Source organism: Ochotona curzoniae, unplaced genomic scaffold (assembly GCF_017591425.1).
Source record: "Ochotona curzoniae isolate NIBS_2020 unplaced genomic scaffold, NIBS_Ocur_1.0 contig_3622, whole genome shotgun sequence".
Taxonomy (NCBI): Eukaryota; Metazoa; Chordata; class Mammalia; order Lagomorpha; family Ochotonidae; genus Ochotona; species Ochotona curzoniae.
The window spans coordinates 22070034-22094217 of record NW_024465926.1 but is presented as its reverse complement, the minus strand read 5'-3'; the positions used below and the strand labels follow the sequence as shown (position 1 = coordinate 22094217).

The 24184-nt window shown below is 43.8% G+C and overlaps 1 long non-coding RNA gene across 2 annotated transcripts in view; it reads right to left on the bottom strand.

Moving 5' to 3' along the window:
- LOC121158081 overlaps positions 1-24184 on the bottom strand; it is a 33019-nt gene that overhangs the window by 8210 nt on the left and 625 nt on the right. Inside the window, exons 2-3 of one of the 2 annotated variants that reach the window (XR_005884135.1) lie at positions 2001-2089; positions 326-1069 (exon numbers count right to left, since the gene is read on the bottom strand). This is a non-coding gene — a long non-coding RNA (uncharacterized LOC121158081). Of the gene's footprint in view, positions 1-325; positions 1070-2000; positions 2090-24184 lie in introns of those variants that run through there. The other variant, XR_005884136.1, reaches the window with a different exon arrangement.

Genomic DNA, 24184 nt, shown 5'->3' with positions numbered 1-24184 from the left:
ATCCCAAAGTCACATCAGGGTAAAACAAATCCGTGTTCAAACAAGGCCTATGTGCTGGGGGATGGGACTGTGGAGGTAAGCTCAGATTTTTTACCATTATTCTAAACCAGGTATAGAGTTGAAAAGCACAAGTCTTGGTTCTTCTTGTCTTCAAATACTTAATCTACATCTTAGAAATATGCACAACTCAAAAAGGCAGCACTAGAATTGAGACTCGGGCTGGCTAATATGGGTTCCGTGTTATCTTCCAATTAGTTCCAAAAAAGTAAGACTAAAATGCTAAAGGATATTAAAATGCTAAAATAAATTAAATATAATAACACATCGCATATCAAATATTGTTATTCTAATATTAAAATACTGAAGCAAAAACACTGAAGTAGGCTACAGGGGAACCACAGATGGATCCATTGCTTTTATTAATACATGCATAGATTCCGCCCACATGTGTTGAGCACCTGGTGTGTGCCAAGGATCATTGCAGACACTCCAGAGACATAAGCCACATCCTACCAAAAAGTTTGCAAAAAGGTTGGGGAAAGGAGACAGAGTTACACAACAAACTGAGTAGTCCATGAAGATGAAAGTGAGAGTTCAGAGAGTTGGTTTGGGTTCATGCTTTCAAGAGATGGATCCCAGGTCTCTGCCTTCAAATCATCCTAGATCTTTTGAAGGAGGCCAGAGGCATGAATCACCAATAGACAAGTTCAAAGGCAGAAGTAAGTAGTGCAACTAATCGTAGTAAGGCTATCCATGAATTGCCAAGTGAGGGATTTGGACACAGCACCATTTTGGAAGGGTTGGTGGGATCTGGGGAAGGTTCATGGCAGGCATCTGTGCCTAAGCTGGTAAATCTGTGGCTTAGAGCCACACTTCACTGTGATGTTCCAACCATTCTTTTCCAATGGAGATGGAGAAAAGCAGTTTTTACAAATACAATAAAATAAAGGAAGAAAGACTGTGTATCCTGCTCACACTGTTGCCTCCTCCACCCACAGTCCCTCTTGCAGGAATTATCAGATTGCCTCTGGCCACTGGCCTTTTCCTGGATTGCCTGTTTCAGAATTCCCTGTGTCAGATGGAAAAAGAGGCAGGAAAAAAAAATTGTGAGGATATGTTCCTTTTGCCAGGCTTGCCCCCTCCCCAAATCACTTTTGACCCCACTGTAAGGAGACAATATTGAAAATACTCAAAAATAACCCCCACTAAAAAACATGAATCAAAAAGTCACGGCTTGTGGACATGTTTTTAAAATTGCTTAGTTGCATGCAAGTCCCTTTAGTGCTCCAAGGACTTTAATAAAATTGATTTTCTGAGTATACCCTTTTAGCAGCTACTGTATAAGCTTGAAATATGAACCCTTCATTGTCCAAAGTGTTTCATTTTTGCCCTGTTACTAATGATGAAGGGAAAGTGTGGGTTTAGAATTCTCCATGGCTGACATTCTCGTAATTAAATAGCATTAATAATAAAGCTTTGCAGATTTTAAACAAACTGGCACAGAGGTGGGATGCATTATTGTATTTCATTTAGAGACCACAGCAATTAGCCCTGAGTGAATAGCATACAGAGACATAGAAGGGACTTCTTTCTATCATTTATTCGCCACATCACAAAAGGCAACATTTTCATTCTGCTGATTGAGGATGATGCTCAGGCATGCTTCGGAAGGCCTCTAAGTAATTGCATTGCGAAACTTAAATACATACAAATAAAGAGGGGGACATTAATTGCTTTTAATATCCAGGGTCTAATTGCAGCCAAACGTAAGCACCCTGAGAGCCAGAGAGCTCAAACTCTACAACAATGGATCAAAAATAGAAGACTCATCACGGCTGATATTTTTAGATGCTGATGTTTTTGTTTTATAACTTTAGGAGAGATTTGCTCCCGGGCGCATTGTGACTCGGCTCTGTGAACTGGCACGGGGCTGTTTTGATAGAGGTCTCCTGGGTGGGATGACTGTGAAGCTGTTGCCAAAGGAAGATGACAGTGCTTACCCTGAAGGTGAGACCAGAGAAAGAACTGCTCCACTGTCAAGGTCGTGAGTGACAAAGGAGTGCTTATCCTTTTATGGTCGGCCTGGGAGCTTTGAAAGAGAAGGAAGGATACATTATTTTTAAAAACATAGATGGGTTCTAGAACTATTCTTACACACTTGTAATTATTATTTCTCATCTTTGAGATTCAATGCTCTGATTTGCACATTACACCAAGGAAGGAGCGGGAGGAAATAGTGTCTTAGCTAGACCAAACATCACTTGGGCAACCTGTAAAGAGGATTCAGTGGAATGTTCTGAATAGAAATTTCCAGGGAAAGGACTTCAGTCCTTTGGGCTTTGGTAAAGCATTTGGCAAACACTCACACAGGACATCTCAAGGCCAGCCGTACTCCGAAGCAGAGTACTGTGGGAGAAAGCAGGTGTTGCCTGGCTAGGGTAACTTGAGCAAATCCCCAGACCCAACATAAGAAATCTCTGTCAATCGCAGCCCTGCCCAAGTTCCCCAAGGGACAGTTTCCCCTTCCATGGACTCAGAATGAGCCAGGCTTGTCATCAGGGGGCTGAAAAAAAAATGTTCACAGGTGCTGAAGGTAGAGTAAGGTGAGGACAGGGGATAAAGCCTGAGGCACAGCCAGAAGGCCACAGCTGAACTCACGTCTGTGCCCTCAGTTCCTAAGTGAGGGCCCTATCGCCTTGGGGTCTGAACTGCCCCCAGGGAAAGGAAAGTGGTTGATAGGAGCAGATGCTGAGGGCCCCGGGGCTGTTCTTGCAGGGAGCTGAAGACTGGCTGTGGCTTCTGCTTGGGAAATCTGGCCTGTTTTGCTTGAGAGGAAGGGCCTGGGCAAAGTACCCTGGGGTTCAGGAACTTAGCCTTACAAGACTGGGAGGTCATGCTGGCCCTGCTGGCTACTGGGATGCCATAGCTTTTGAAACCTTAATTGCTACTTCTTTGATTTGATCTCTTCTCCCTAGTCTTTCAAATACCACAACTGATTCCGCCCCCCCCCCCAAAGCTGAATTGAGAGAAGACACATATTAATTGGGAAAGACTTTCGGCTTTGGGGAGTACAGCTGGGTATAACCTTTCCAGATTGATGCCAGAAACTGGAGAAAAACAGCAACTGAGATGAGGAGCACTCAGGAACCCCAGGAGGCAAGCTTTACTCCAGCCACCATGTGGCCAGAGGTAAAAGAAACATTTATTCTCCGTAGACAGACGATATGGATGGCACACACAGTTCTAGAATAAGAGAGAATCGTAGGTGCAAAGAAATGAGTGAGGATCATCAGAATCACCTTGGATCTTCCTAAAACTCCTCTTTAGGCTCACCTCATCCCTCCTTACAAAGCCTCCTGGAGTCTGTAACCACCGAACTCACTGTACTAACCGTTTCTAAGTGCTCAGGTGCGCATTCACTCATTTATGTGGCTGTGTAGTTACCACCGCTCTCTCCATCGACAGAACTCTCTCTTTGGTCAAATAGAAACGTGGGATTTATTCATCATTTAGTTCCATTTCCTCGCACTCATCGGGCAATCATCATGTCTGTCTTCCTGAGTCGGACTACTCTAGGGATTTCATATATCTCAAATAAGTGGACTCACACTATATGTGGCCTTTTGTAACTGCCTTATTTCACTAAGCACCATGTCCACAAGGTCCCTCCTACGGAGCAGAATCTATTAGCATTTATTTCCACCTTAAGACTTAGAATCATTTCATCGTGTACATCTATTTCACATTCTGGTTTCAGCATTTGCTGATTGACCCTTAGGTTGTGTCCACTGTGGATAATATTGCTATGAACTACTATGTTTATCTCTTTGTACAACAGCCTCTTTGAGTCCTGTTTTCAATTCTTTGGGGTATATACTCAGAAGTGGAGTTGTTGGATCACATGATAATTTAATTTTTAATTTTTAAAGGAAATACTATCCTGTTTTTCCCATTATACATTCGCACCGACAGTGCTTATGTCCTCCAATTCCTCAACATTTTTACCAACACATGTTACTTGCCGCTGTTGACACAGAATCTTGGGTGGTTTTAATTTGCATTTCTCTAGTGCTTGGGACTGTTGAGCATCTTCTCACATATCTATTGGCCATTGACGGATCTTTCTGGAAAGCCATCTATTCAGGTTCCTTGTCCATATTCAATCAGGTTGTGACTTCTTATTGAGTTGTTGGAGGTCTTCATGTGAGAGGGCTCTTCAAAAAGTTTGTGGAAATGCATGTTATTTAAAAAGCTTTGTGTGAATATCATAATCTTTGTACCAAAACAAACTCAGACTTTCATTTTATATGAACTTTCGAAGTCCTTTCATACACTTTGGATATGAATTCCTTAATACATATGTGATTTGTATTTTCCTCCATTCCGTGGATTGCCTCTTCACTCTGTTGATTGTGTCCCTTGATGTTCAGAAGTTTAAAATGATCATCAACTTCCATTTACTTATTTTTTTTTCTTTTGTTTCTTACAAGATGCCATTGACTAAGTAATTTGATGTACTCCAATTTGGCAGCTTTGAAACTGGTCTCTGTTTTAAACTTAAAAAAAAAAAAAAAGTAGCAACTCTCTCCCTACTTCTATTTCCTCAAACAAAAATTCAGCAGGAAACCTGTTTGTAAAAGACAGAAGAACCGCTCATGATGGATGGTTCCTGTGCTCCCGTTCCCAGTAATCTGCCAACATCGCCGAAGCAATTCCCAAGGAACTTGCACACATTTCAAAGTTGCAGTTTTGATCACCAAATTCCCCACATTTTCAAGAGTTCAAAGGAAGGAAATTGGGTGACCCTCTGTTGCCTGCTGCTTCTTCCTCTGTTTGCAGGCAGCTGAGGGCATCTGGGGAGTTGTCCAGAGCACATTATCAGCCAGAGTTCATGTGACAGCCCCTTTGATTCATGGCTGGTCAAGATAGTCATTTGGCCTAAGGATCAGCAAAGAAGAGATTCCTGAGTGCTATGGAATGAAGGCATGCCCCACCCAATATCACATGATGAAATCCCAACCCTGCAGCGTGATGGTATTCAGAGCTGGGGACTTTGAGAGAGATCAGGAGGTGCTGAGGGTGGAGCTTCATGAGTGGACTCCAAGTCCTTGTGAGCAAAGAGAAGAGAAAGCTTACACACTCTCTCCTTCTCTCCATGGGATGAGAAGGCAAGGACAGGGCAGTTCCCTGCACACCAGGAAGCAAGCTCCCACCAGTCACTAGGTCTACTAGCATCTTGAGTTCCAACCTCCAGGAATGTGAGAAATCAACATGTGTGGTTTAAGTCACCCACCTAGGAAATTTGTGATAGCATTTAGGAAGTGACTGAAGTGGTGCATGTGGCTGTCTTTGGAGTAGTACAATGTTCGCATAAAATAACGACATCGCTACTTTGGTGTTAACATTTGCTTCACAGCACATTTTGTAGATAAGAAGGTGATGAGAGTTATTATTTATTTTTCAGGGGAAAAAAACCTGCCCAGATTTAACTAGGTAATTAAGTAATTCACAAAAGATCCAAAGTGGGACGATGACTACACCATGACTGATGATAAAGAGTAGACCCTAAGGTAAGTGATGATCAGGGAGAGGAGACTGTTTAGAGTCCTGTTACAGTTCTATTTCAATATAAATAAGCTGACACCAAAAGCAAGCTATTAACCCCAAAGCCGCTGGCTGTTCATTAGCTAAGGAATAATTTTACATTTCATTATTATTCATGTTGGCTAAATTTTCATTAAAACCAATTTAGTAAACTGGCCCTCTGATAGGCTTGAAATTAAGAGAAAGAAGAGAAGGTGGGGAGGGAACAAAACAGAGCCTATCCTTGAAGCACCTAGGGATGGGAAATTCAGGAGGGCAGATTGCCACCTTAATTAAAGATAATGTCTCAATTCACTTTCAAAATGACTCTCCAGAAAATTCCTGGGAAAGGTTCCCAGGGCACAGCGTCTGGCTCATTCACCAAGTGGGCACTGGGATTTCTGACTGTGTGGAGGACCAGCAGGGTCCCTTCCCATCAGCTCAGCCTTGCCACAGCCCCAGGTTCTCTGCTAAACACTCTGCAGGGAGGAGTAGAGTGCCTACAAACCTCCCAAAATGGTTGTGGTTCAGCCTTTGCATGGAATTTACAAACTAGTATTTAACCCTTTGAATGGAACCATCATAGCAATGCCTCTTTTAGTTCCTGTTTAAGGGGCTGCCCTTTAGGCTAAGTCCTAGACCAAAGACTTTCATGAACTAACTTGTGTAATTCTCCTCTCCTCTCTAATGAAGTAAAGTCCATGATTAATCAATCCCATTTTAGAGAGGGGAATGCTGAGACACAAGGAAAAGGTAAGCAACTGATGTTGCACAGCTGAGATGGTACAGAGCTGGGGTCCAAGGCACTTCCTTGACCATAGGCCCAAGTGCACCACCACTGTGCTGATTCTTTATCAAATAATGACACAACGTATTTTGCTTCGGATGGGGAGGTAGATGATCAGCAGAGTTTCTGGCAAGTGGTTAGGGGGACAACTCCGCAAAGGTGAATGGAAGATACATTGTGGGGAGCTTTGAATGCAGGCAGAGAGGTTTGAACTTGACTTTTCTTAGAGTTCCTGAAGCGCATAGATCAATTGCTTAGGACCCTTGAATAGAATATTAAAAACAGAGTTTAGTAGTCATGCATTTATTATATGGTTCTTTGCACAGGAGTTTTTTCTTTTTCTTTTTTTTAAATCTATTTTTATTGGAAAGGTAGATTTACAGAAAGGAATGACAGAGGGAAATATCTTTCTTCCACTGGCTTGTTCCCTAAATGACCACAATAGCCAGAGCTGAGTCAATTCTAAACCAGGAGCCAGGAGTCTTCCAGATCTCCCACATGGATACAGGGTCCCATGGCTTTGGGCCATCCTCTGCTTCATTCCTAGGCCACAAACAGGGAGCTGGATGGAAAGTGGAGCAGCCAGGACATGAACTTGCAGGCAGTGGGTTAGTAAACTGAGCCATCGTGTTGGGTTCCAAGGAATTTAACTTGAGCAAACAATTGGGGAAAAAAAAGACATCCCTAATTAAGAAAAAGTAAAATAATTTTCAAGGCTGCCACATAACCTAACTATGTATTAGGTACTGTTTTAACTCTTCAGCCTAATTCTTTCAATACTTGGAAAACTCTAGGATACAGCACAGTAGCCTAGTGGCTGAAGTCCTCACCTTGCATGAACCAGGATCCCATAAGGATGCCGGTTGGTGTCCTAACAGCCCTGCTTTCCATCCATCTCCCTACTTGTGGTCTGGGAAAGCAGTAGAGGATGGCTTAAAGCCTTGGGACCCTGCACCCATGGGAGGAGACTTGGAAAGAAGCTCCTGGTTTAGGATTGGTTCAGTTCTGGCTGTTGTAGCCATTTGGGGAGTGAGCCAGCAGATGCAGATCTTCTTCTCTTCCTTGCCTTCTCTCTGTATGTCTTACTTTCCAATAAAAATAAATAAACCTAAAAATATATTTAGAAAATCCTAGAAGGCATGTGTTATGGCTCACTTTGCTAATAAGCAAAGGAAATTGAGACAAACGGGGGTAACCTGGACGAGATTTCAGAGTCAGCAGATTCCACGGTAGGAATTTGATCACAGATGTTTGTCTACAGACTCTGTGCTCTTAACGATTCTGTTGAAAGGTTACGAATATAGGAAGATGGAATGGGATAGGAAGACAGGATGGGTTATCGCAAAAGTCATGAGCATGACTGACTCCAGTACCTCCCACAGGTGGCGTAGTCCACAACACACTCTTCACAAGGATGGCCTGTGGGATGCTGCCCAAGGCCAGCTTGCACGCCTGTGAGGGGAACTGGCAGTCAAGTAGCCCTTCTTAGCCAAGGGGGCAGGGTTCCCAGCACATTTAGAGGATCAGGTGTTCACAGAAACAAATTCTGGTGTTGGCACCTGAATCGCTTTGAGAGGAATGCCATTTTCTCTTTCATGTGTCCTGGACTAAGAGGTCACCCGCCCTGGAAATCAGAGGCCCTGCGGACTGCCCAGCCTAACTACTGCAGATTGTGCCAGAAGAAAGTATAAGAGGATGGGTTTGGAAGTTCCAGTGCACAAAGTTCTATGCACCCACAAGAGAAATAACCGTGCCTCCTCCTCTTGGCCTGCAAGTGTCTGGATGGCCCACTCATCAGTAACCCTTGGACCTGGACCAAAGTAGACTCTCCAAGTAACAGCAGAAAATATTGCTGTCTCCACCAGAACTCTGTGTGTACTGCATTCCTTCTTGGGCCACCCTCTTAAAGATCCCCACGCCCTCAACCTACCTGACCTCATAGAATCCCCATCAAAGCAGGGATGATGCCTTATACATTTCCTCAGTTGTGTGTGGCCGCTGCAGGTATCTGACACCAGACCTGGAAGAGCAGCAGGGCCTGTGGCCTGGAGTCTGCCAACCAAAATATTTAAGTTCCAGTCCCCATTGTTCTACCTTCTCACTGAATGGCCTTGGGCATGCTCTGTAACCACCCTGTGTGGAATAAATGATAGCAGACTCACCTCACAGAGACATTAGAAGGGTTAACTGGACAATGTTCAACAAATGTTTAACTCGATACTGGGCATATAGTCAAAGTTAGATGACTAATAATCACAACTCCTAATAATATTGGCATGAGTTTCAAACTAGGATACTGAGATGTGGAGTATGGGGAGCCACATTCCTAATCAATGAGGCGACATACAGTTCATGCCTGTGTTAGGCTAGGATTCAAGTAGCCCCCATATCTCTCCAGAGCTGATGCTGTCCTTGTCCCTTTAAGAGGTTGAGCTTTCCCTCTGTCTCTTGGACAAGCCCCCATTTCTTTACCTAAAGGGACGCCAAGAAAAGCAATGCTTTGCCCTGAAGGGAGGAGCTGTCCTTGGCAAAGCATCTAAGGCACTGCCATTGATGGCACAGAGAGAAGGCCAGAGACGCTCTCTCAATTACACACACACAAAAGCTCTTGTGTGGACATAAATAGGAAAAGTTGAAACCCTTGCCCGGTGTAATTCACTTCATTTATTGACCAGAGTTTTCTCCCGCCACCCTTGATTCCTTTGCATTTGTCTTCGGTTCAGAGACCCCTGGCATTCAGCATGATTTGTAATGTAAATTATATAATTGTACTTTCACATATTTTAACATCAAATGAAATGATTGACTACAGAATCAGAGCTGTCTACAGGTGGGGGTCAATTACCATCTGAATAATCATGGTGCCACACAAGAATAGCATAACCGCTGAGCGTGACATATTTTTATCTCTATGCATTTCAATGAAGTCAGACTGGTACATAAAAGGTTATCACCTAGGAAACATATTTTCCTAAGCACAAGTTAAACATGCAAGTGAGATCAGCAAAGATATTCAATTTAGCCAGTCAACCCTAACCTATTAATATTTTAACAAAATCCAGTGAGGATAATTTTTTTCTTTGATCCCATTTCATGTGAGCAGCCGGGAAAGGGAAGAAAAATTAAAAACAAAATAGTCAAGCATACAGAATGAGGTTATGTATTAAGTGGGCTATTTAATGTTTCTGGCATTTCATAGCCCAAGGGAAAGTGTGGATGGATTTAACAATCAAGAGCTGTGTTCCCTTGGCCACAAAGTTCGAGAAACATAAAATAATCTATACTTCCAAGCTGACAAATCATACCTGACACCTAGCTTCATCTCACTGGGACTCCGGAGATCAGCATTAATCATGCGTTACAGGGAGTAAAAAGAAAAGTAAATCACGCCATGTTGCAAAGTGAGATGGAAGGTCTTGGGGCAAGGATTTTAATCAATAATACGTGCAATGATAACCAGAAGCTATTGTTTTAATCTTCCAATATGAAAAGAAATGCATGCAAAACACAAGGCTGCTGGGATCCAAAGAGGTTTCACGATGCCTTGTAAGACCAAAAAAAAAAAAAAAAAAAAACCAGAAAAAACTGTTTGGCAGCTCAACTTCCTTTTTTCAATTCAGGATGACAAACAAGCAAACAGTTTTGTCTGAAAAGCATAGCGTCAAACCCATCTTGGGAGGATGGTTCCTCTTCAAAGAGTGAAAGAGTGTCAGCCCTTGTCTTAGGTCATGAGTCCTGGTTTGCTCCACTGTCTTTGGTAATTTTGTGGGTGTTTTGTGCACCTGGTATCCCTGCATGTTTTATCTCTTAATGACAACTTCATTTCCCTTTAGTGGTTCTCCCAATCCCCCCTAGCCAACCCCATGTTTTAAGTTGTGTTGATTTTACTACTGGTGCTTTAGAAAAATTGGCATGGTAGTGTTTAGTTTCAGGGTGTGTATGTGATTCCTCAAAGCCCACAAAATGCAGCCTTGGCAGTTTTCATTGGTTCTGAAGACTAAGCTGTGTCTATCTCCCCTCCAGATGAATATGTTGATACTCTAACTCCTGTTACTACTGAATAGGCATTTATTTGGATAGAGGGCTGTTGCTGATGACCAAGAGTATGTATTGACGCACTGAGGACGCCCAATCCAATAGCACGAGGGGTTCCTATTAAGAGGGAAATGTCGCCATCGGCAGGTGTACACAAAGGGAGTACACCATGCAGAGATGCAGGCAGAATCCTATTTCCACCAGCTTAGGAGCACCAACGATTTCCAGCTAACTTCCAGAAGCCAGGGGAAGAAGATGCAACAGACTTACTATCAGCCCAGAAAGGAAGCAACTTCATGATAGCTATCAGAAACCTTTTCTCTTTCCTTACCATGCACTTAGAGATTTGAAGGTGTAAGTTGGACATGGCTGAGTTTTAGCTTGCCTGGAAATGGTATTGATCCTTTGGAAAGCTGAACAAATATGCATAGAGATGCTTACCTCAGACATAAGCCAGCTGGGTACCCGGATCCAGACATTCCTGAAGTTCTACCTCTGATTTGGTGGCTAAGGGTTCTATGAAATTCCCACTTTCCCTTAAACTGGTTAGAATGGAATTTTTTGTCTCTCACAGCCAAAAGAATCCTAAATTGCATATGCTGAAAGTCACTGCGATTGTAGGATAAATGGCTCAACATAAAGTCTTCAGAACAAAGAACATGATCTTGTCCTTCAGACTACAAGATTGCTCTCAGTTTGAGGCAACGCACATCTAAGAGGGACACGGATGGATGTGAGGTGGTGAGAATCTAGATGCTAGTTCACAGGACACATGCGAGATGCTCATCCTAGAGAAGGAGATAAAGTGGCAAGAAAAAAGATAACCTAAAAAATGCACAAGCTAAGGAAGAATTGGGATTTGTTCGCATGACCCTCAAGAATACAAGTAAGAAACCATAGGAGACAGATCTAAAGCAGAGTCGTTATCTAGTGAGCTCTTAGGGCACAGAAGACGGAAAGAGCAGCTCCTGGAAGGAACATGTGCCCCCTGCACCACAGCTGTTCCTGCTGCCAAGGGAATTCTGTCACCTGATAGGTGCCCATCTAGGGGGTAGCTGGACTGGTTGACCTTGGATTCCTCTCCTGTTAAGACTTTCAAGCTCCCTACTTCTTTTCCTAAAATGCAAGTGGATTTTCACAAGTCCTTTCTGAGTAGCAAACCTATTTCCTCATCTGTAAAATAAGGAACCTCGAACCTAGTCATCTTTAACCTTTCTCTTCACTGGATCATGTCATGATTTTCCACCTCCACTGCCATACAGACCACTGGAAAGACCTGCAGCACACAGTGTTGCTCCATGACCATTGCTTCAAGGAATGGCTAACAGAGTAGGTGTGGGATTTTTGGTGTCAGGGAGTCTTAAGGCAGGAATCAACTTGCATATTCATTTTTCCTTTTGCTTTAATTCAATTACTGATCCCAACGGTGAGAGTTGAAGGATGGTATTAAATCTATATTCTAATCAATCTAGCTATAGATTTTTTAATAGATACTTCATATTGGACATATACTATTTGACATCAAAGTGGCTAGTCAAGGCACAAATTAAATGGAAGATTGAAATTGCGTCATAAACCCTTGAGAAAACCTGGAACTTTGTGATGAAGACCAGAAGAAGTGGGTCATTCCATTGATCTCATGGTCCCGGGCTACCATTATCACAGCAAGTGTAACCATTGACAGTACGTTTTCAGATGGCCAAGACACTTGTGCTAACTCAGCCCAGTGTCTAGCTTTCATAAGGCAGAGAAGTTGAGCCGTCGAAGAGGAAAAACATTCTTCTAGATTTGCCCTGGTTTGGCTATGGGTGGGGCCAACACAGGAAAGAGATTTGATTGTAATCAGGAAAGAAAGAAGAGGCAATTATGGGAGCATTTGCATCCACCATGCAGGGAAGGAGGCATTGAAACTGTGTTCAACAAGTAAGATCTGGCCAAGAGACTCCTTGCTGCTGTCAACGATTTTAGCATCCACCGATTGCTTTGATCTAATTAAATTCTCCCTTGATATCAAATTAAATTTTTTAGGGCCCGGCGCCGTGGCCTAGCTGCTAAAGTCCTCATGTTGAACGCGCTGGGATCCCATATGGGTGCCAGTTCTAATCCCGGCTGCTCCACTTCCCATCCAGCTCCCTGCTTGTGGCCTGGGAAAGCAGTTGAGGACGGCCCAAAGCCTTGGGACCCTGCACCTGTGTGGGATGCCCAGAAGAACTTCCTGGATCTTGGCTTCGGATTGGCATAACATCGGCCATTGTGCTCACTTGGGGAGTGAATCATCGGATGGAAGATCTTCCTCTCTGTGTCTCCTCCTCTCTGTATATCTGACTTTCCAATAAATAAACAAATCTCTAAAACAATTTTTTTAAATCAATGACTATTTTTAAAAGGTGATCCCCATAAACAGGAGTCCACAGTGATCATCCATATGTTGATACCATACAAAGAGTTTAGTTCACTGCTACAAGTAAACCTGTTTTTCAGGATGGAGAAACTTTTGGAGACAGAGGAAGTCACATGTTTTCTCTCAGAAAATATAAACTCATTTTGTCTCAAGGCTGGCAAGGCCCCCCCCCACACACACAGTGACCAGGGAGTGTCCTCACACTTGGAAGAGGATTGCTATTTTCAATTTGCAAACAGGAAATCTGTGGTTCAGAGAAGGCAAATGTCTTGCCCAAGGCCACAGAGCTTATGAAATAGGGTTAGGGTTGGGTTAGGGTGGCCATGAGTCAGTGTTGCCCCCAACAACCTCTAAATCCCATGAAGAACCATGGAGATTTGAAAAGATCGTTTTGTCATTTGTTCCTCACTTCCTTAGAATAGTGGTTCTCAAAACATCAACACCACTTGGGAACTTTCTAAAAATGCACATGGTGCTGTTGGGTGAGTTCTCATGAAGACTCACTCAAAAGTGTGACAATTGAAAATTCAAACTCCTCACCTCTGAATCCCATTTAGTGAAGGCCAGAGCCCACAACCCTGAAAAGTTGGTTGTGATTCAAAGCTGTCTTGGTTGGCTCTGAGAACTCTGGAATAAAGACCTGCTCACACTCACACATGGGCCGGGCCCCAAATTCTCTGTCAATCACTCATCACTAATGCAGAACTGAGCCCAGCTAAGCCATGCAGCTGGTTCTGTTCAGGGACAGGGTGACCAGTTCCTCTAACCCTGTAATCTTTGGAAAACAAAGAGCTAAAGTTTTCTGGATGTTGGGATAAGCAGAAGCGGTCCACGTGGTTCTGGTTTCATCTGTATTATGCCAGCCAGACTATGAATGTGGCTGTATGTTCCTTACCCTACCCACACTTGCTCCCTCTTGGATTTTAATGTTCTGCTCAGGGAGATATTAATATGCAGAGAAAACAAACATCAGCAGAAGGATGGAAAGTACAAAGAATCAGTGATTATTAACACTGGGAGCACAAAAACGGGTTATTTTTCCCACTCTTGGATGAACTGGGAGGCTCACCAGAAATCATGGGAGGGCTGCCCTGGTGAGAGGATGCTCCCATGATGCAATGGTTCAGCACAGAAAATCTTTGTTTACAAGGCCACCTGCCACAGACGATGCTGGACAGACATAGACAAAGCAGAAAAATCACAGGGTGTTCCAAAGGCAGGGCAGCTTAGGACAAAGTTGCGTATTAGATGCAGTGAAAGAAACTGAGGATCTTTGCAAATGGACTTTGCAAGTTGACTTTGGCCTACTGGAGAATTTTGTTTAATCCACACCTGGCCCAGTTCATTAGATTCATTTTTTTAAATAAAGAGTTCAATTTTTTTTTTTAATTTAGGATGCAAAAAGACACAGAGAAAAGTGTGTTCTCATTCATTGGTCCACTCCAGCTGGAATCGTGCTGGCTGGAGCCAGGAGCCAGGAACTCAATCCAGGTCTTCCAAAAGAGTAACAAGACCCTACCTGCTTGAGACAAAACTCCCAGGGTGCACATCAGCAGGCAGCTGGAGTCAGGAACCAAAGCCAGCACTCCTATTTGTGACACGGGTTTCTTAACTGGTATCTAAACCATAAACTTAAAATTTTGCCCCATAGCTTCATTTTTAAAGATTAGTTTTTAGGTCACTAAACAAAAATAGATTCATACATAGCTTCTAGCTAGCTCTCTGTCCCAAAAAAATACTAGAAAACCTGGCCTCACAGGAGCCACTTACCTTTGTGACAGCATTTCCCAGTTCCTATCCTAACAGGGGCTGTCTCCTTAGTTACTACCTTACCACAGCAAGCACTGAAAAAGCAGCAATGACACATGAATGTGAAATGGGACTCTACAAAAGACAAGTCATGCAGAAGTCTGAAATTGATGACCCAATACATGTCCATATTCTCTATCAATAAAATCAAATGAGAAACGTAATCATCTATAAAATTACAGTTGTCAACAAGGGCAACCAAATGATAGGCAAATGCCTGTATTCATACATGCATTTAATTCTAGCTCCTCTTTGTGACAATAAACCCCAAGAGGGAAGGGACATTTCTGATCACTCCTGTATGCCCAGTGCCTAAAACATTGTAGGTACTTGATAACTATTTGTTGAGTGAGTAAGCAATTCATTGAGCCTTTACTTATGCCAAGCATTATTCTAAACACAAGTATTAAGAGCCCGAGCAAGGCACCCTTCTGAGGGAGTCTTTAACAACAAGGGCAGGGAGACAGAAGACAGGAAACCAATGTGCCTAATGTGGACCAGTCTGCTCACGGCACAGTGGGAGGGAGGGGCAGGCATGCCATATGCCCGACCCTACCCTTTGCTGCCTCTTCCCCATGCTCCTACTGTGACTGCATTTCTTGAACTGGAATTAATAAACTCACGGCTCCTGGAGCCAGTCTGGGTCTTTGAATCTCTTTCTGGTACAAAGTACTCACCAAGAGCTTGTTGAATCTGTTATTAACGTTTTTATTTCTCTGAGAATAAAAACAGGAGGGCCATTAAAGAGACCCTGTAATCTAGTGAAAACGCAAGCAGTTATAAAGCTAGAAACCCTCTCAGGATTCTATTTCTGCTTCTTCTTTAAGTCAGTCACTCTGCTTTTATAGGTTCCTGTTTCCCCATCTATAAAAATTAGGGAAACACTTTTTCCTACATCCTTTCCATGAGGACATTTGAAGGGCAAAATGTACTGGAGGAAAATTCAAAACACGTAAATATTTAGAACAACAAACTGTATGTTACAAGCTGGAAACGTCATTGCTGATGGACCTTCTGTTCCCACGAGGAAAACCATTAGTAGGACAAAGGTTGTTTGCAAAACCAAAAGGAGGAATGGGAGGCTGGGAGGAATGGGATCACCAGCCTCCTGGTGGGTAGACTGGGCCTACAGGCAACCCATCTCTTCTAGGCCAAGAATAATGGTTTAACAAGAACTATAGGGGAAAAGTGGGATGGCTTCAGACATACTCGGGGGAAAGGAGGCTGTGGGCGAAAGTGGTACAGATGTGCATTTAGTAAATCACAGTACTGGAGCGATGCTTCCCTATGAACACAGAAGCGTGGGTGCCCAGGGCTTGTGGCAAGCCATGAGTAGGACTGGAGAGGAGAGGGCAGGGGAGAGGGTCCCAGTGAGATAGTATGTGCAAGATGGTTGGAGGGTGTTCCAGGAATGATTGACAGGGCTGTGTGTATGAGGGTGGAGATGGTGTCCAGGATAGGGGGGTGGGAGATTGGGGGAGCTGGGGAGTGGGTGGGAATGTTGCCTTAATGCTTTGAGAACTTCAGCTTTTTTTCCTAAACAATTGAAAGCCTAAGATGCAATGTTCCCCTAAATTATCTATTTGTGTGTGTGTTGAGATATATATATATATACATATATATATACATATATATACACACACACATATATATATATCCTGTCCATTTCAATATCAAATATCTCCTGTCACTTTTCAAATGCTCACAACAGCCAGACCTGGGCCAGGAACCCAGAACCCCACCATGAGCGTCAAACCCAAGCCGTCTGGTATGGGAGGCAATGCAATCACTGCTGCCAGCGCCTGCCCCAAGAGGACTTCCTTCCTGGAGGAAAGAACACGGGCTTAGAAGGTAAAGAGTGCTAGGTTTCAATCCCAAAGTAGAGTCTGTTTCCAAATCTCAAATGCTCGCTGGCTTGGAAAGCGAAGATGCCTGGCCCAGGAAGCCAGCCTGACCTATGGAAGCTGGCACTGCCCAAAGTACAGCCCCTGAGCTGATCTTCCTGGGGCTGGGCAGCAGACAAGCGAGAGATGAGAGGAGAGCCTGGGAGGGGCCCTCCTGCGAGTCGGAATTCGTTAGTGCTATGCAACGGAGTACGGCTTCCCCTGAAAGCCAGGAACGTCTCCATCAGCCAGTGCACGGGGCTTTGAGGCTCCGCGTTGATTTGCGTTTGAGGGTTTTATACAAAGAGCTCTGGAGCTCTTCACACTCGCGCCAGCCGATAATTGGGGAGACGTGGCGAGAGTCTCCCTCCCACCGCCCATGTCTCCCACCCGTCGCATCACCTTTCAAGTGTGGCTTTGAGGCTGCTCTACCCAGATTGTTGGGGCGAGTGTTGTATGAATAGATAATCGCTTCCCTGCGCGCCTCCTCACCAGGCTCTGTAGCTTTCGGCTGCTGCCAGCCTGGCCAAGCTGCTTGGTAAAGGTAGAAACACTGACTTGGATGAGATGTTGATGACGATGATGATGATGATGATGACGATGATGATGATGATTTGGGAGATCTGTAGTCTAAGAAACCAATCCGTTCAAAGGGAAACAGGCTGCTAATCACCATTAGACACAAGGAAATAAATCATTGCTTTTTAATGCATTATTTATTGCCTGTTCGAGTCTAACATCTTCCTTCAACATCCCTTGTCTGCCCACTGCTGGTTCCGTGCACCTGTGGCGGTGTGCTGTTGATGGTGGCCAACGCAGGAACAACCTAAGAAGCTGCTATTCTGTTGTGGGTTTCCTAGTTGGTGTTACACATATTTTTTTCCCCTCAGGATCAAGATATTTGAGTGGTAACCGATAACCTGTTTTTGGACTCAAATGCGGTTCTTAGTAAGCAGCGTTCTTGGATATTCAGAGAGCACAGGTGTTTGCACTTAGCCACCCATAGGAGGAAGGTGAATTTGCTGAGGTAGGATTGGGTCCTAAATGTCCTAAATTGGTGACATTGACTTTGCTAAGTTCCCCTCCCAGGACTGGCGATTCTCAGAGGTCTGGCAGAGGTGAGTGGGGGCTCCCTAGGGCTTGGGATGCCACATACCTCCTACCATTTTCCAAGTGCTGGACACTGCTTTCAGGTCAAGCATCCGGTGTCACTGGAAGGACTGGCTCTTTCCCTTTGTGTGGTGACTGATGGGCAGTCAGTCACCACTGTGCCCCACTAGCTGTGGTCACCATACGCAAAGCTACCAGTTCCCAAACCTCAAACAAAAACCCCACAGAACACAAAAATAAATACCACTCCATGTGCATGCGCCAAAGTCAGAAAATTCAAGAAAAATGCACCCAGTGAAGATGTATATGGATTTCCAAACTTTTTCGTATGAAAATAAAATTATTTTATTCCCATTTTTTTTCAAGAATTTTTTTTGGAGGGCTGAATCCTTATATACAGTATCTGTATGTATCCCATGTGGAAAATCTTTTAGGCTGGAAGAAAACATAAAAATCATCTACCGCAGAGGTCACACACTGGGTACCAGGGACAATCCCCGACCCAAGGTGAATTTTATAGTGTGTTCAATCATGATTGACAAGTAACTTGGAAAACTTCCCATTAGAATGTGAATTTCTGCATCCCTGGAAAAGTCCAGTCTGGCTATACTGACGCTTGCTCCATAACCATAGTTCGGCGGAATTTAGAGACAGCCAGGTTCCCAAGGTGGTTCTATTGCCATTTGGGATACTGTAAAAGTTTATAGAACTGTTGGTACTGTTAATGATGTCTGGGTTAAAAGTATGATGCGATTACCTAAAAAATAGTGGGAAATGGGTAAAAGATGATTTAATTTGGTGCAAGAGAAAAACACTGGAATCCAAGTATCCATGGGGTCTTCAAGGAGTTTATGGAGAAAAAAGTGGATATTATGAGAAGACCATGCATGGACTTCAAAGTAGGTTTTCTACCAAGATAAATTTGTCTTTGAATTCCTTTTCCATGAAAATTTTTAAGTAGTCGCATGGTGATAAGGATGCTGTCCGCCTGCTGACTGCAGTCTCCCAGAACCATCATTCGACCAGTTTCCTGTGTCTTTCTAGAGACCCGATACACATGTGAAAGCTTGATCACCTTTTTTATAAGACAGAGTGGTACAATAGTTTGTTGTTTTGCATGACAATGTGTTTTAGGTGTCATGTCTTAACCACACACATTGATCTCTCATTCTCTCCAAAGCCGCACAGTATTCTTTTGCGTGGATGTATCAGAACTGACATAACCAAATTCCAACTGATGGACATGTGGGTTATTTCTTATCTTTTGCTATCAGAAACAGTGTTAACATGGGGTTATTGTGCCTGCTTACTTGTGCATGCATGCGAATGCATCTAGGAGAAAAATTCTTAGAGCTGGAGATAATGGATCCAAGAGGACATGTCCTTTGGAACACGACAGATAAAACTAAATGATCCTGCATAAGTACGAGTACCAATTAACAGGCTCTCTAGCACTGAAGAGAAAGGCTTCTTAGATTCAGTTTTTCTATGTAATCCCACCCATTTGGCAGATGAGGAGACTGAGGTGCAGGGTGATTATACAACATGTCTTAGAGCCAGCTCGACGCAGACTTGAACTGATTCAGGGCTGGCACTGCTGCTCAGCAGTTGTTCCACTGTGCCTTAGTATTTCTGCTGTCTGTAGGGAACTAAATCAAGGAGCCCTGGCATGGGCTCTGGAGTCCAGCAGCTGGAGCCATCCAGCTTTAAGAGAGCAGTTGTTCTGATCACCAACACTTAGGTTGTGACTGGCACATGCTGTCACCTTGGTGGGCTGGCTCAGTGATGAAAGCCAAGGATTAAATAGACCATGGAAGCTGAATTAGCAGCCCAGGCCTTGGTGGTTTTTAAATTATAGATTTTTAAACAAAGCTAAATATAGACCAATTAAGAAATCGCTCCACATTCAACTCTGAAGAACAAAGCGGCAGGACCAGAGCTAACACAGCACATGAACCTGCAGGTGAGGTAGGAGATGAACAGAGCACAGTCCAAGGCCTTTCCCTCTACTCGGGCAGCACAGCCCACACTTCCCAGCCTCAGGGCCTTTGGATGTGCTCTTACCCCCATCTGAGATGATCCTCTCCCCTTGTTTCATTCTCTCGCTAACTCTCTCCTTGGGAATGGAGACCTTCTTAGATTTTCTTCCCCATTCTTCCAGTTCCTACCTCAGCCTTGTGTTACCCTTCCTCATAGCTATTGTAACAGCTGGCTTTTTTTTTTTTTCATTCACTTACATGTTTTTGTCTGATTCTTCTACTCCAGCCCAAAGTCTCCATTTGCATATCTGCACCATGGTAATGGTATTTCCATTCTGCCTGTTGTGAAACTCAAATCCAACTCATCCTCAGGCATCTCCTCTCCTTTGATCTCAATAGAGGGGAACCCATGACTAAATCCAAGCCTGAAGTCCAAGAAACAAGAGCGCCAGTGTCCAAGGACAGAAGAAGACAAAAGCAGAGGGCAAATTTTCTTTTCCTCTAAAACGCTTCTGGGTGGTCAACAATTGGATGATACTCATAATATAGATGGGGTGATTTTGCTCAATCAAGTGATTCAGATGCTAACTTCTTCCAGAAACACAGTCACATGCAGAAAAAAGAGTATCGTACTCTCTGGGTATCCCTTAGCCCAGTCAAGTTGAAACCCAAACCTAATTAGCACAGAGAGCAAGCAACAGAAACGGATTCTGCAGGAAGAAAACAGAAGGTAGGTCCCTGGGACTCAGAGCCCCAAATAGAACCAGAAAGAGCAGGCTTGGAGTCACTAGCATGCCAGCAATCTCAGGAGCTAGAGATTGCAAAACCACAGTAGAGCAGTTACAGCATCTGGCTACAGGGCTACTTGTGGCAAATGACCTCCATGTGCGTTAGGACCACCTGCTCCAGAGTCAAAGTCAGGGGGTTGTGTCAACAGTGTGGACCTAAATGGATTTAGCTCTATCAAGACCAGAATAAGGAGAAGGTGGTTTTGATACATTGAGTTTTCATACCATAGGGCATTCCCCAAAGGGAACATCCAGATGCTTTTTGAATGGGAGAAATTGGATTCTGAACAAAACAATAATAAATGCTTCTGTCCTTTGTAGTTTCATCTGTTATAGCAAACACACTTGTCAAGAAGTTGTGTTTGCTCAAAAAATTGAGGGAGAAAAAGATGGAAATCCAGGGTCAGAGCGATGGCACAGCAAGCGAATACTTCCCCCAGTGATGCCGGCATCCCATATGGGAGCTGGTTCATGTCCTTGCTGCTCCACTTCCAACCCAGTTTCCTGCTTATGGCCTGGATCTCTGCACCCACATGGAACACCTGGAAGAACTTCTGGCTCAGCTTCAAATCAGCTCAACTCTGGATGTCGTTGCCATTTGTTGGGGGTGGAGGACAGGTGGTGAACCAATCAATCTGTCTCTCCTCTTTCTGTAAAATCTACCTTTGAAATAAAAAAATAGATAAATCATTTTAAAAAGATGAAAATTCACCCCCTACAACAGTAAGTCTATTTTGCTGTACACAGCAAAAGTTACACAATTCACCCCTAAAAACTTGAAAAGAGACTCAACTGAACTATTAATGAGACCTAGACACCATTATCTCACCTATTGCTTTCAGAAAACCTAAAACCTTATTGATATACTTGTTGGAGGTGCCACAGGGTAACAGGAGCCCTCAGATTGTCAGAGCAAACACAAAAGAGAATATGCCTCCTGGAGACAAAACTGACCATAACAAACAAAACCACATATGCTTCCACCCTGGGATACAGCCATCCCACCCAGAAAATACAGCTTTACAATCCAGATTGAATAAAGTGTGATATATCCATGCAAGGAAGTACTCTACAGGAACAAAAATAAAAACAAAAACAGAATGAAAAAAAATGTCAACAAATATTGGTAGATAACAAAGCCAAGTACAAAGGCACAGAAAACCTCGCAACATAAACAAGCAGGTCATCAAAAGAAAAATCCGATTTGATTCCATTTACATGAGGCATAGTTAACATGGTTAAAGTCATCGAAATAGCCATGAGATATAGCCATGCTGGTTTCCAGGAGCTAGAGGGAGGGGAAAATGGAGGATTTTTTTTTATTTGATATTTTGCTGTTCTATAAGACAAAGGGTTTTCAGCTTGTTGAACAACAATGGAAATATACTTATTATGCAGTTCATTAATTCATATGAAAAATTCACACAATTGCTTGTAGATAAAGTCACAGCAAAGTCTTTACCCCTTCAATTGTATCCAACCTCCAGTTCACTATCCATCAGCAGCATCATTAGCCTTGACAGTTCCCCTGACCTTCTTCATTCTGGTCCATAAAATGTCAAAGGATACAGAAAGCAAAGCCTAATATACAACATCACCAGAAAGGAATGGACCAACTGCATGTGGCTGAGGTCACGTAACCACACACTCCACAAGTGTCATTGCACAAAATTTTCTGGCTCCTCACTTGTAGGAGGTTATAGTCTTGACACAGCCAGTGTGGTTCAAATTCAGCAGCTGTCACAGCAGAAAGTAGAATTCTCCCCAGGGCAAGTGTTGGGGAGGCTGCAGTGCAAAGGTTTGTTATAGAGGTTGGGCAGGCACTGAAGACTAGGCATAATGGAAAAAAAGGAGGGGCCAAAGTGGTATTGGAGGCTGGAGCGCTGGTGCGTGTGGGAGGATGCCACCCGGGCACAAGCTGCAGCCATAAAATAGGGAGCCACTGCCAGGATTGCTGCAACAGCACAGGAAGGGTAGGGGAGCAACATCCTGCTTCTCTTTCCTTGTACTTTATGATCGCCTGCCATGAGCTGAGACTAGAGGGCAGGAGCAGCAGAAACGTAGTGTCCAGGTGTCCACCACCAGGAGCATGGAGCAGGGCCAGCGCAGAAGGGAAATCTCAGTGACCTGGGGAGGAGTCATGAGCACAGGTCACAGGCCAGGCATGGTTGGCTGTCCCTAATGGAGTGAACTAACCAGGGCGTTTCCCAAAGAACATAGAAAATTGAATTCAGAGAGTACTCTTTGGCACAAAAAATGATTTCAAAACCCATGCCACCGGGATCCCATATGGGTGCTGGTTCTAGTCTCAGCAACCCCACTTCCTATCCAGCTTTCTGTTTGTGGCCTGGGAAAGCAGTGGGGTTGGTCCCAAAGCCTTGTGACCCTGTACCTGCATGGGGGACCTGGAAGAGGTTCCTGGCACCTGGCTTCAAATCACCTCAACTCCAACCATTTTGGTCACTTGGGAAGTGAATTATCAGACAGAAGATCTTTGAATGTCTCTCCTCCTCTCTGTATATCTGACTTTCCAATGGGGGAAAAAAAAATCCATGCCTACAAAGGAACTTCAAAGGGTTGATGAAAAATGCATACTGTGAGAAATGACACACTATTTTCAAAGGAATTTTGCATCCAAATAAACATATTTGCCTCCATTTGCCCACAATTTTGTTGAAGTATCTGCATAGGTCTTAGCTTCCTGCAATGACTCCAGTTTAGACTTGTTGTATTGGCTTTCACTCTCAATGGCACTCTGCATCTCACAAAGATGCTTGCACAAACACCCTCAAATCCGATCCTATTTGGAAGACACATTATATCATCCTAGTTATTAGTTATGATCAAAGCATGCGAGAATCTGCTCTGTCACAGGAAGAAATTTCTAGAGAAAGAGTTGTGGCCCTTAGGACAGACAGAATCAAAGGAATGTTCCCCTCATTGACACAAAAGTTAGAGGCATACCCAGTCAGTGAGTGCACATTCAGAAAAGCACAGCTTCATCACATGCTTACTTTTCTGTATTTGTATTATACATCAATAACGGCATTGATTGTTTTCAAGCAGTGAAGACACATCACTTCCAGAATACAACGGCTTAGCCAGGCCAAAAACACAGATGAAAACTGTTTCCTCACAACATCTCAGCAGCTCTGTGAAGTGCTCTGCAGCAACCTACAACCTGGTAAGCTGGGCAGCAGGTGCACCCCGTACATGTATGAGAAATCCCCCAAGGAGGCCACAGGATTCAAGACACAGCTAAGTCCCCATCTCCAAAAACTCCACAGCGCAGCTTCCGTCTGGTTGCTTTGTCTGTTTAGCAAGCTTACCCCATGCCTCACCCTCTCTTTGCACCTGCCATCTAGAAGGACCTTTGAAATTTATTTTCTCCTTTTAGCCTGCTGTATTTTTAATGTTTGACTGAAAGAACAAAGGAAGGTGAACCCCAGACAAGATCGTTTCATTCCTCCACGAGCTGTTGTGAAGCCCAGCTCCAGCTCAGCTAACATAAATGTTTTAAAATTTTACCTCTGCCAAGGAACCTCTGCTGGTATAGGCATCACTGCCAAAGTCAGAGCCATGGTCTGGCCTTTCATTTGGTGACATAAAAGGCCTCCTCCCCCTATCAATCATTAACAACCTATTTGTGAACACAAGTGGCCCAGAGAAGTTTTCCTGGTCTGATTAACCGCAATGGAAGACATTCCTGTTGCCCAGCTGGCTGGCCAACCGCGTGACCAAGTTTTGCTGGCTGACTCCAGCTTTGAAAGGGCCTGCTGACTGCTCTTTCATCTCTCTCCGAGTAACAG